The following is a 14505-nucleotide window of genomic DNA, read 5'->3' as shown; positions in this document are numbered from 1 at the left end:
ATAAATTAAATATACATTATGCATATGTGCATATGTGTTTGTGTGAATATGGATGCATATTCTTGATAAACAAACATAAATTTACTGAAGGATTTAACTTAGGAAATTCACATTTATATACACATGAAACTGTCCAAACATTATACAGGCTATTGCTACTGCCCTTGGTATCTACTAAAAATGTGAAACTATTTTACATTTACCTAGAAAGGCCAAGAAGGGAGGAGATGCCTGACACTAGGTGAAGTTCTGGTTTAGAAAGCCCCTAAGTCCCATTCATTCCCAATTTGTGTTTTCTTGGTCACTCAGATCCTAAGAACAGCCTCCTACTTGAGATGACACCTAATTTGAGGATATTCCAATGCTCTGTTCCTCCAGGATACAGCAGAGCTTGAATAGTTCCTGTGACAGCCAAGGTAATACCCTCTCTCTCATTATATAGCCCAAGAGTAGAAGAGAAACACAGTGGAACCATGTAAGCCTATATTCTGCAGTGTACATTAACCTGTACCAACCACACAGAAACTGGACCAGATTTGCATGTTGGATTTTAAAAAGCTGTGAAAATTCTTATGAAGATTTATTCTTTTTCAAAAAGTATGTCTTAAATAAACCAGATGTCAACTTTGAAAAAAAAAAAAAAAAAGAAAAGAACTATCATCTGTCTCAGAAACAAAAATGGAAATCACAGCTTGAAAAAGAAAACACAATTAACTGATGCCAACACCATAATGAGTCAGATGTCTACATCTTATAACAAGAATTTTAATGCAGGTTCCAAATTATACGACTGACTTTAGAAAATTAATATATAGTTATTAAAATACTAATGAGTAATCTCCAAATTACTTCAATCGATATCCTTTAACTATTGTCTAGTATCTCAGTCTATGAATATCTATATGAATAAAACATTGACATAATAAATTAAGATACCTTATAATAAAGTAAAACAAAACTCATAATTTGGAGGTTTTTTCCCCCTCTGAACTTAGCAATACAAATGCCATCAAGGACAATTCTGAGGAGCGGAGTATCATACTTTGATATCACTAATAACAATGGCCATGTAAGTACAACAATTAAGACAGTATTTGATCCTACAAGCCACATTCTCATAGGAAACTAACATTACCTAGTGGCGAACAAGTACTCAACTTTCTGTGTTAATGGGGAAATTTCCTCATTGAAACTAGCACAAAAACTTCAACAATTTTTATGCCAAGTCATTTCTAATTTAACAATACATTTAAAATTTGTAGAGGCATTTGAATACAGCAACAGTGCTGGCCTAGCAAGGAATCATTCAGCTGGAATACAGATAAGCCTCTGATCCAGAAGGCAGAGACAAGCAGATCTCTGCCTTCAATATCAGCCTATTCTGAAGCAAGTTTCAAGTAAAGAAACACTTAGGTCCAGGACTGGTGGTATAAATATTTAATCCCAGCACACAGGACAGAGATTTGCAGATCTCTGAGGTCTAGTCAGCCAAGTTGCTTAGTTTGAAAGATAGTGGAGTTTGGGGTGGTTCAGTGTGTAGAGGTCAGAGGTAGTTTGGTGCTTTGTTTAGTTTTGTTTAGTTTTGTTTTACCAGGACAGAGTTACATACACAGGTTAAAGGGAGAACAGCATGCACATATCTGAAGACAGAATAAGGCAGAGGAGAATGAGCCAGAAGATTAGTACAGATTGTTAGAGTTCCTTTGGAGACAAGCAGAACAATTTAATCAGAAGTTTTGAGAAGCCAATTTGAATTAGTCAGCTTGGAGGAATTTGAGCCAAAACACCTGAGTTGAACCACCTAGCCAGTTAAGAAAGAACTAGAATGGCTGAGGTTATATAGCAGTTAGCCTTTGAGACAACCATCACTTCAGGCAAATAAACGTTACATGTTAAAGATTTTGCTACTCTTCAGAAGATTGTATAATCTTCTGAATTATATATTATACAGATTGTATAATCCAATCAACAAATTATACATCAAATAAAATTACTGGGCAATTGTTGTAATCTTCATTCTTCAACAATGTATCTGTCAACATGAGAGGAATTTATAAATTTTGGAATAGTTTTAACTTTTACTATACATTTTTGTATAAAAATTTAATATTTTTTAAGATTGGTACTATAACTTATATATATATTTTAACAAATAAGGGGTAATAAATTTTATAAATGCATAATGATTTATGCCTTATGAACTTTAATCTTCATAATGAGATTTATACCTTGTAATTCAGATTTTATACTCATATATTCTTTAATATTAATTAGCATTTCTAAATGTGTACTTATAGATGTTGTTATGTACTTCAAAATGATAATTCAAAGGATATCAGGAACTACCTCAAAATAAAGTGTAATTTAAAGGTTTCCTTTTTGTTTATCCTTTTTTTAATAATGCTTTGTTGAAATCATTAAATGTATGCTTAAGTTCTGGAGCATAGCAAATAAAAATTAGAAAGAAATTCATAAAAAATTTAGATCTCTAAGGAAGACATCCAAATATTTTGGCATATTCCATAAATAAAAGTTTTTAATAGCAAGCTTTTAGAATATAATACCTATGCATTTTAAAACAGCAAAATGTGGTGGTAATAAATTAATGGATAACAAACAAATTATTGGGAAATGATATCAGAATGTACTGGTGTAAATTGTTGAATAGATTAATAAATTAATCATTTATGACAGATAAGAAAATAGCATTTATAATCTTATCTACATTAATTCAGTCTAAACCACTGCCTAATGACATTTAGTATTAAATGAGCCTCCTGAAATAGTGTGTTTATTTTAAGAAGGCATAATATTCACCATTAAATCTCTAAAGCCACCAGTCTAAAGCTGAGCTAATACTCTCCATTAATATGTGACAATAAGTCCTGAAAAACGTGCAGAAGTTAATAATGTGAACTCTGAGCCATATGTAAGCCAAATATTTTTCAATATAACTGGATATGTGTTACAAGATACAGTTCAAGGTAGATTTTGAAATATTTGAAATATTGAACTACCATGTTTTTTTACTATTCTATTAATAGCAGGTAAGGATATACACATGAATTACTAGAATATATGAATCTCATGTTTGTTTTCAAACCCCAAATCATACAAATAACAGATATCTGTGAAGTACATCATGTGACGATAGAAGCAGATAACATTGTCTTTGGTGTATGAGAGGGAACTTCCTACAGTGGCAGACCGGTGAGTTATTCAGGTATACGAAAATGAAGCCTTGGAGGGACAAGTAAACAATGAACAACAGTAAAATTATGTATAGTACCTGCCCTGAGGCACACTGCAGGTGTGTCTGCTGTGTCACATGTGTGTCAGTATGTAAAAGAGAGAAGAGAGCTAAATTTATGCTCAATGTTCTAACCTATGAATATTTGGGTAATTAGGAGCCTAAACTTTCCTTAGGGGAGAAAAAGCCTGAAACAACTACAAACAACTAACACAACAGCACAATGGGGCTTGGGTAGGAAGCTAGCTTGAGACTACCACTAGTCTGGTGGTACAAAGGTTTAGACTAGCAAACCACACCTAAGATTACCCCTTCCCATAGCTGATAATGGACTAGGAGGGCACAGCATTCCTAAGACTACTCTTGATGTTGATGTCTAAGGGGTGTGCAGAACTAGACCAACCTCCCACGGGGCATCATGGGAGATCTTACCCAGAGGGCATAAGAGTATGAAAGCTGACTCACAGCCTCTATCCAACTGCATATTCAGAAGAGTAGAACTTCACAAGCTACAGAAATTGCAGGGAAAGCAACCCTGGGTATATGCAGCCTAAATACCTGGTCCTAGCCTAATCTGCTGTAGCACTTGGGAGAACTGGTCCTGTTCCTTGCCTGGGCAGCAGGATAGAGCTATTCTTAGATGTGGGTGTTGTAGGTGAGACAGCACTGAAGGCATGGTAGTAGAAGAACTGGTGAGCTGATCAGGTTAGGTAGATCCCAGACACACTACAGCTCCCAAAAAGAGCCTTTTTTTCCCTCTGTTGGTGGTAAGCAAGGTAAACTGGGGGCTGCATATTAGGGAAGATGGAAATGAATGGGATTAGGGTGCATAATATGGAATTTACAAAGAACCAATACAAAGTTAAAAACAAAGTGAACCATGATAAAAGTTCAGTAAAACATTTTTAGAGGAAATTTTTTTTTGGTGGATTTTTTATCAGTGATTTTTATTTTTTTAATTTTTGTTTTATTTTATTTTTTAGTGGATAGCTTTTATGTTTCCACTTCAAATGTTATCCCCTTTTCTAGTTTCCCCTCCAGAAATCCCTAGAGACTGCCCCACCTGGGAATCCATTCCACATACAGTCACCAAACCTACACAATACTGCAGATTGCAGAAGTGCTTGCTGACAGAAACCTGACACAGCTGTCTCCTGAAAGGCTGTGCCAGAGCCTGACAAATGGGCAGATGCTCACAGCCAACCACTGGACCAAGAAGGGGGTCCCCAATGATGATGCTTACAGACTGATCATGAGGATCCGCATGGAGGAGTTAGAGAAAGGACTGAAGGAGCTGAAGGGGTTTGCAACCATATAAGAAGAACAACAAACAACAGTATCAACCAACAAGACCCCTCACCCCCACCCAGAGCTCCCAGGAACTAACCCACCATCCACACAGTACACATGAGGGACTCATGGCTCCAGCGGCATAGGTAACAGAGGATGGCCTTATCGCGCATCAATAGGAGGACAGGCCTTGGTTCTGTCACAGTTCCGTGTCCCACTTTAGAGGAATGTGAGTGCAGGGTGGGGAGGCAGAAGGGAGTAGGTGGATGGGGAAGGAATTTTAGAGGAATTTTAATTAAGCAACATGGCTGCTCTGGCCATGGCAATGTGTATCTGACAGGAAAGCAGATACACCTTGGATTACAGTATGATCTTGCTAGAATACAGACTTGCTTTGTATATACCTTTAAAACCTAACAATAAAGGAAATCTTGTTTTATTGAAGGAAGTACTCAAGTTTGAAAGTCTAATCAAAGGGCAGCGAGGTGTGACAATTCAAAAATAATTTGGCAGAATGATTGAGATATAGGATTGCCAAACTCACAGGAGAACACATCCAAGAAAGAGAAACTATTTAAAAACAGTGTGGGAGAGAAAAACAGGTGGTGCTGGTGTGTGTGTGTATGTGTGTGTGTATGTGTGTGTGTGTATGTGTGTGTGTGTGTGTGTGTGTGTAAGGCAGTTTTCTAAGGACAGTTTTACTGAGAAAAGTAATAGAAAAATCAAGACATAGGTGAAGACAAAAGGAGGCAGAGAATGAGAAGGAGCCAGAAGATTAGATTATATTACCAAACTGAGTCTGAGGCTAGACAGAACAATTCAGTCAGTTACTGCTAGAAACCAGATTGAGTCAGTCAGTTTGGAAGAGTAGATTGTATGGAGGTTGAATATTCCACACCCACAGAATAGAGAAAGAAATGCTCTGGGCTCAGCTAGAATTGTGTATTCATACAGCTTGGGTCTAACACTGATCCTACCACTTCATCCAAGGAAATAAAAGGGACACTTAGGAATATTGTCCCTCTGTCTCAGAATGTCTTGCATACTAGACACAGTTGTTGAAATAAGGGTACAGTTTCTTACACCTTTAAATAAGAAGACTTTCTTAACTCACTTAAAGAAACAATTTGTACCTTTTCTGTGGCAAGCCTGAGTCACTCAGATCCCTTCTCTTTTCCATTAGAGCCATTTTTAGATAAAACCACTGTTTATTCAACAAAGGCACTGAGATACTGGGAGAGTTTCTGTATCCATCTGCTTCTTCAAGTGGCAAAGGAAAGGAAAATTGGTGGCTAAGATATATACTTAGAAGACAATGGACAAAAGAGAGATTCACATTCTGAAAAAGAAACATTGAGGCACTGCCATATTCAATTGAACTGTGCAGAGGAGGAGGCTATTGTAAAGTTATGAAAGTTTGTTTTTGGAACTTTCCATTAATTTAATATTTTTGGATTATTGTTAGCCGTGGATATAAAGAGCTGTAGAATGAGAAAATGAACATGAGGTAATAATATAGAGGGTAATAAATATTATTCATAGGCACTTGTTATGGAATTGATAACCTCAAATATTACTGTATTTTCATACTGAAATCTTTGGAAAACATCAAGGACTTGTTGCTTGGAAACTATAACTGTAATTTGATTTTATGATCATGTTGTCTTACATATTAGTCATAAGTCAGAGATTGCTTTGTTATTTTTTCACATAAATTTTAATCACTTTTATGTTAACATACTTAATATTTTTGACTTCATAGGATCTAGATTCACATGGGAAACAAGCCTGTGAACATTATCGAAAGATATTCCAGGCAATTTGTCCTGTGAATATGTCTCTCCGGTATTATCATGATTAGTTAATTGAGGTAGAAAGGTGCTATACACATCACTGTTCCACCATGGGTAAGGATATTTAAGTGAATAAAAATGAGAGAGAGATTTAAGAGTTAGGAAACACAATCTTATTGATTACAATGAATGTACAATGTCATCAGCACCTCAAACACCCATCACTTTCTTAGCTTCCCACTGATGAAACCTCACTATGGAAAAATTAAACTCTCCTTTTCTTATATTATTTTCCCATGATATTTTAACCCAGCAACAGGAAAAAAAGCTAAAATTTATGGTTAAATTGCAATAGAAACCAATTTTATAGGATTTTTGTCTAATTTTCTTATTTTAATTAAAACCATATTATTTTCAACAAACTTAATTCTTGTAAATGGTAGTAAATTCTAACCAATTATTTTATGCTGTGTATTTTATGACAGAAGCTTGTTCATGCCTATCATGCATTCCATTTGTATCCAGTTAAGATGATATCTTTTAAATTCCTTGGTTTCCACAATTTCAGTAATTTATATTTAAGAATAAAGGAGATCATTTCTAAAGTCTATTTTGGGGGAACAGGAAGCAAGAGATTTATTTTATAGAAAAATAGATAAGAAAAATTGGTAGTGTGATTTCATTTGGAATTAACTCTAAGGAAAGTATTTTCAATGATCTAATGGTCTGGTTAATAGAATCTTAAAATTAATTATGTTATGAACAGGGGAGAGCATGCCTCCTTGTGGTATAGTAGGGCATATTTTGGTATATGTCTAAGAGTGGTGTATCTGAGTCTTGGAGTAGAACAGTTGTCCCAATTTTCTGAGAAATCACCAAATTGATTCCCTCAGTATTTTTACAAGTCTGCAATCGAACCAGTAATAAAGGAATCTCCCTGAACTCCACATCCTGGCCAGCATGTTCTGTTACTTGAGTCTTTGATCTTAGCTATTTTGACAGGTATAAGATGGAATTTCAAAATTATTATGATGTGCATTTTGCTGGTGACTAAGGATGTTGAACATTTTTTAATTACTTCTCAGACATTAAAAGTCCTTTTGTTAAAAATTCTCCACCGTGTAAAAAAAAAAAGATTAAATAAATTTTAAGAAAAAAATTGCAAGGACAGGAAAAAAACAAAACAAAACAAAAACCAAACAAACAATCAAAACAGAATTCTCTCTTTAGCTCTGTATTTCATTTGCCATTCCTTCAATGTATGCCTACAATGGTATTGTTATCTAGTAAAGGAGAGAGATGTTGACACTGTGACTTTCTACCTAATATTATGAAATTATTCTAGTCAGCCACATTTTCTGAGTAACCACAGATGTAATCAAACTCTAATCAATTTACTAAAGATATTGCCATTTAGAGACTGTCATCATTCATTGATTAGTGTATGTATCTCTCAAAGTATGTGAATATGACCATTTTTATTTTGATTTTATTATATGGAATGCTTTCTCTGGCATCAATCTTAAGAGGATATCATAGGAGGCTATTTGCCACAGGGAACAGCAGAGATCCAGGGACACAGGTCTGGTGAGACTGAGCTGTAAGTAGCCAGGGCTTAGGGAATTCTGGGTGAACCTCGCAGAAAGCACGGTCTCCCAATTGGTTCAGAGGAGCAGGAACTCTGCCTTAGGGACTAGGTTTCCACCCAGAATGGCCTTGCATACAGAAAAAATGCTCAAGCCATTTGCCACCAGGAACAGTAGAGATCCAGGGCAAAGAGAGAGTATCCAAATTAACAAAATCAGAAATGAAAGTGAAGACATAGCAACTGAAATTGAGGAAATTCAAGAAATCATCAGATCCTACTACAAAAGACAATACTCAACAAAGCTGTAAAATCTGGATGAAATGGATGAATTCCTAGTCAGATAGCAGATACTAAAGTTAAAGCAGGACCAGGAAAACCATCTAAATAATCCCATAACACCTAAAGAAATAGAAGAATTCATCAAAAGCCGAAGTCCAGATGGGTTCAGTGCAGAATTCTATTAGACATTTATTGATGACCTAATACGAATACTCTCCAAACTATTCCACAAAATAGAGTCAGATGGAACATCACTTAACTCATTTTTCCAGGCAACAGTAACCCTTGTTCCTAAAACACACAAAGACCTACAAGAAAAGAGAATTTCAGAAAGATCTCACTTATGAACATTGATGCAAAAATACTCAACAAAATCCTTGCACACCGAATCCAACAACACATCAAAACCATCATTCACCATGATCAGGTAGGCTTCATCCCTAGGATGTAGGGATGGTTTAATATACAGAAATCCATGAGCACAATCCACCATATAAACAAATTCAAAGGAAAAAAAACACATGGTCATCTCACTACATTCTGAGAAAGCATTTGACAAAATTGAATATACCTTCATCTTAAAAGTCTTGGAAAGAACAGGAATCCAAGACCCATACGTAAACATAATAAAAGCAATATACAGCAAACCAATAACCGACATCAAACTTAATGGTGAGAAACGTGAAGCAATCCCACTAAAATCAGGGATTTGACAAGGCTGACCACTATTCCCTTACCTATTCAACAAAGTAATGGAAGTCCTGGCTGGAGCAATTAGACAGCAAAAGGAAATCAAAGGGATACAAATTGAACATGAAGAAATAAAAACATCACTCTTTTCAGATGACAAGATAGTGTATGTTAGTGACCCCAAAAATTCCACCAAAGAACTTCTACAGCTGATAAACAAGTTCAGCATAGTGGCTGGATATAAAATTAACTCAAACAAATCAGTAGCCTTCTTCTACTCAAAGTACAAAGATACAGAGAAAGAAATTATGGAATTTCACATTAGTCATAAACAATATAAAATACCTTGGTGTGACTCTAACTAAGCAAGTGAAAGACCTGTGCGGTGATTCCTCAGAAAATTGGACATAGTACTACCTGATGACTCAGTTATTCCACTTCTGGGCGTATACCCCAGAGACGCTCTAACGTACAACAAAGATACATGTACCACAATGTTCATAGCAGCCCTATTTATAATAACCAGAAGCTGGAAAGAACCTAGATGTCCTTCAGTAGATGAATGGATACAAAAGTTGTGATATATTTACACAATTGAGTACTACTCAGCTATCAGAAACAATAACTCTATGAAATTCTTAAGAAAATGGATACATCTAGAGAATATCATCCTGAGTGAGGTAACCCAGTCACAAAAGAACAGACATAATATGCAGTCATTGATAATTGATTAATAACCCCAGAAAGCTCTGAACACCCCAGAAACAACTCACAGACTATATGAAGTTCAAGAAAAACAAAGACCAAAAAAAAAAAAAAAAAAAAACAAAAAAGAAAAGAAAAACCATTATACTTAATCTTTACACACCAAGAAATCTTTGACTATTTTCAGATTACATCTTCTGTTACATGTACTTTATGCTCATTGTAACTAGTAAGACTTTAATGCATACTATACAAACCTTTAAAAAATTAAGTACTGATAAAAATGTATTTATATACTTTATTCAAAATGCTTTTAAAATGTGTACAGTTATCTCTGTTTTTTAAAATAAAGTTGTTCAATTAAGAAAAGAATATTTCTTGTTCTAAAGCATCAAAGTATAAGAAAAAGTATATTTTACCTGCAAGTAGAATCTCATGAACATTAAAGAGAGATCTTCTCTTGCCCTCACATAACAGAACTAGATCAGCACCCTTGTCATAAGTGTACTGCAACTTTGAAATGTTTTATTTAAGTATGGGATTTGCTTTGTTTTAAGTGTGGATTTGCTTTATGTTGTTGTTAACACCTGAAAACCCCTCTATATGTGTCTTTAGTAATCGATTTTCTAAAACCTTAAAAACCAATCAAATAAAAGCAGGCATTCATAGAGACATGTTTATCTGTTTTCAATTCTTTATATATAACTAATATATATACACACAGACACACTGTGGATTGATTTAAACTTAGGGAATTTTATTTTAGCCAGCAATTTAATAATGCTGTGCATCAAATGTGGATACATAATGCTATTTAACATTTTATGTTGAAAATGCCTTGCTTCCGAACCAAAAACTATGAAAATCTGCATGTGATTCCAGGACTGCTCAAGAGGAATGACTTTGCCTTTAAATATGTAGATTGAATCATGGTTATGCTTCTTTTATACTGATCTTCAAACACTTGCCCTCTTCATCTCTAAAATGTGATTATAATAAATTCTATCTTGTTATCAAAGAAAAAAAAAGAGGATATCATTGATTTTATTTAGTGTCCAAATATGGATAATTTTCAAGATCTATAATTTAAACTAGCCTTGAAAACTATCTAGCTCCTAGGCTGGGAATTTAGCACAATGATAGAGTCCTACACCGAACATATATGCTCCTAGACTTTATCTTTAGAACATTTTATATGGCTAAAATATTTATTCTTATAATATAATTTTATGACTTGTTGACATTAACCCTGGTAAGTTTGGTAGTTATTCAGCCCATAAGATTGATCTTAAAACTTTTCATAAATATTTGAAATATTGTTTCTTATGTTAAAATGAAGTATCTTAACCTTTATAAGACAAAATTAGAAAAATTAAATCTTGTATCACTTGATTAATTATCTGAGTTTAGAGGAAGGGATGGTAGGATCAGGTATGGAGAGATATAGGAGAGAAGTCTGGATTGCCAAGCGAATGACTAAAAATATACCACAGAATGTGCATGTGTGGGGTGCTCTAGAAACTCACAGACAACAAGGATGTGAAAGGCCTCCTAGTCCCAATGGGGATGACCTTAGCAAAAATGCCCAAAAGTGGGAAAATAAAACTTAAACATCTCCAGTAGGTAGATAGCACCACATCTGAGGCATTCAGTCACCCACCCATCTTCAAAATACTTGAACAATAACTGTTTCTGCTAAAGAAAATGCAGGGACAAAAGTGGAGCAGTCAGTGAAGGGAAGGCCATCCAGAGATATGACCAACTTGGGACATCTCGCATGCAGGCATCAAACCCCGACACTATTACTGATGTCATGTTCTGCTTGCAGATAGCATCCTGGCATGGCTGTCCTCTGAGACGTTATACCAGAAACCGACTGAAACAGATTTAGATACTTAGAGCCAAACACTGGACTGAATACGGTCATCCCTATGGAAGAAAAGAAGGAACTGAAGGGAATTGCACTTCTTTAAGAAGAACAAATATCAACTAATGTGGACAGCTCAGAGCTCCCATAGGCTATGCCACCAACCAAAGAACATACATGGGCTGTTCCATGGCCTTTGCTACATACATATCTGGTAACTGCCTTGTCTGGCCTCAGTGAGAGAGGATGTGCTTAATCTTGTAGAAATATGGTGCTCTAAAGAAGAGGAATGCTAGTTGGATTAGGTTGGATTAGGTTGGTTGTGGAGCACCCTCTCAGCAGTAAAGAATATGAAGTAATGGACTCGTAGAGGGAGAACCAGAAATAGGGACAATATTTGGAATGATGACAGAAAAAAATACAATAACTTGGACTCTCTCTCTCTTCCTCTCTGTCTGTCTGTCTGTCTGTCTGTCTCTCTCTCTCTCTCTCTCTCTCTCTCTCTCTGTGTGTGTGTGTGTGTGTGTGTTTGTCTGTCTGTCTGTCTGTCTGTCTATGTATCTATGTATCTATTTATCTACACACACACACACACACAGACACACACACACACACACACACACACACACATGCACTTAGCTGGTAGCCTCAGTGTTTGCTTTAGAGTGTTGTATGTGCTTAAAATAAATGCAATCAGACTAAGCTCATCTAAATGCACCCACATGCCATCTAACAGAGAACAAAAATAATGTGTCTATCACCGTTGCCATAAATAAGTTGAAGAAAAGTACATTCAAATTTATAGCAGATTTTGTTCTCATAAGTTTAATATTCAACTTTTCTCAAGATGAATTCCACATTATGTTTGTCATCATATTTTAAATTAGTATAATCACTTCACCTTAAGTGACCTGATTGAATATTAATTGAATTGAGTGTATTCAAATTTTACTTAATGCACATGGGAAGCAGATTTAAAAATACTTGTTGAGATTAATGTGTCTTTTAATCAGTTGGTCAGAAATATATTGGTGATTATCATCTCAAAATGACCCTAGAGTTAATTTGAGTAATTACCTAATTGAGTATTCCACTCATCAGATACTAAAGTCAAAGAAAGCCATACACAATTTTCTCATTAGTTATCATGCCCAGTAGAGTAGTACTAAATTATTTTGTCAGTCATCAGACTATAATACATTTTGCTTCTGAACATTGTATTTAGATTAAAAGAATTGAAGACATAATATTTTCAATTTCCCCTTTTCTTTTTTTATATAATATAATTTGCTAACTTTTATAAGTCAAATGATCTTATCCATTTTCATCCCATTTAAAATATTCATTACAACCTTATTTATGAAGAGAAACGCTGAGAGGAACATAAATTGATCCCACTATATTAGTTCCTCCTCGAGAAATCTCCGCCTTGCTCTTCCTCTTCTGTTTTCCTAGCTTTTTCCCTGGGCTACCTCTCCACTGTCCAATCATGTATCACCTTAATATCAACACAGAAATTACCTTTTCTGCTTACTTTAAAAAAAACATTTCCCTCAAATATAAGCTGTGTACAACTATTACCACTTGAAAATATTTTAAATGACTATAATTTTCACAAAGTTAATTAGCTTGGGTATCTTATAAGACTAAATTAGTCTTCAACTCCATCAGAAATCTAAGAATAGCTAAATATCTAAGAACATATGAAGTTTAACAAGGTTATCAGAGCATCGACAGGTTGTAGAGGCAGATCTCCTTTAGCAGTCCTCTGTTAGCAACATGAGAGTAAGTCTTCAGTCTTCTGGCCCAGGATCACTGACAGACTTTGAAATGTAGAAATGTATTCTTCATAATGTGTCTCTTTCTGGACAGTATTATTCTATAGATGAAATGAGCAGTTTCTGCCCAATGGCTACTTAGCCACAAAGTAGACCTCAATTGCCCTTTTCTGCATGAATGACAAATCGTCTTGCTCCATCCCAGGCTGAGATCTTTACTTTCCCATCTGAACCAAATGGAGCTCCTACCATGATATCACATTTGCTTCTATGTGAAGATGTGTTCTCTTAGAATTGTTCAGTAAAGAGTTGACTGGCAACAAAATGTCAACCTGAAAAAATCAGTCAGGAGTAATTAAGTTGATATACTTAATTCGTTAAGAAAACCCTTCGGTCACTCTTTCACTAGTTTCTTAATTCATTTTTATCTTCCCGAGGCATTGCAGCAAAGATGATTTATTTTAGTATTTTTTTCTAAACTCATATCATCATTCCTTCACAGTCATATGATTTTCTGTTTCTCATATCATATAAACAGGAACAGGAAATTACTCTTTCACTGCCATTTTTAAAACACTTGGTTTTGTTTATGCAAGCTACCCAACAAGAATTCACCTTTTAAACTTCTCAATGTAACAGACTCTTCAGCATTTTCATGTATTTGTAACTGAGATCTGTGCTTTTTATCAGTTTAAGCAATTTCTCCAGATAATGGTTTTGAAAATATTCCAAATAATTCTATTAGTAAAATAATATCCTGACACATTATACTCACAATTGTTCATAATTATTATAACACACATTTATGAGTGGAATAAAACACTATAAAATAGCATATAAATAGTTTGAATTATTAAACATATAATACAAATTATTCAATTGAATTATTAATTATTATAATCATTAAATATTTTAAAAATTAACATATTAATTCAATAAATAAAAATTTTTAAACATAAGATGTATGCAAATTTTCGCCTGTCACTGGAACTCCTTTCCTCAAGGCTCTTTTTGAGTTTTGTCCCTCCAGTTACTTTAGAGAGAAACAGTTTTGGGTCAGAGTTTTTGATTGTGGTATGGCAAACTATCCCTCAACTTGATGTTCTGTCGTTCTACTGGAGGTGAACTCTACGTGTTTCCTCTCTTCACTGCAGGTCATTTTATCTAATGTCCCTCTTTCTGAGTCCTGGGTATCTATCCCACACCTCCCTGGTCTCTGGTACATTCTAGAGGGTTCTTCCACCTCCTACCTCCAGAGGTTGCCT

The sequence above is a fragment of the Micromys minutus genome (assembly GCF_963924665.1).
Source record: "Micromys minutus genome assembly, chromosome: 6".
NCBI lineage: Eukaryota > Metazoa > Chordata > Mammalia > Rodentia > Muridae > Micromys > Micromys minutus.
This window is presented reverse-complemented; position numbering follows the sequence as displayed.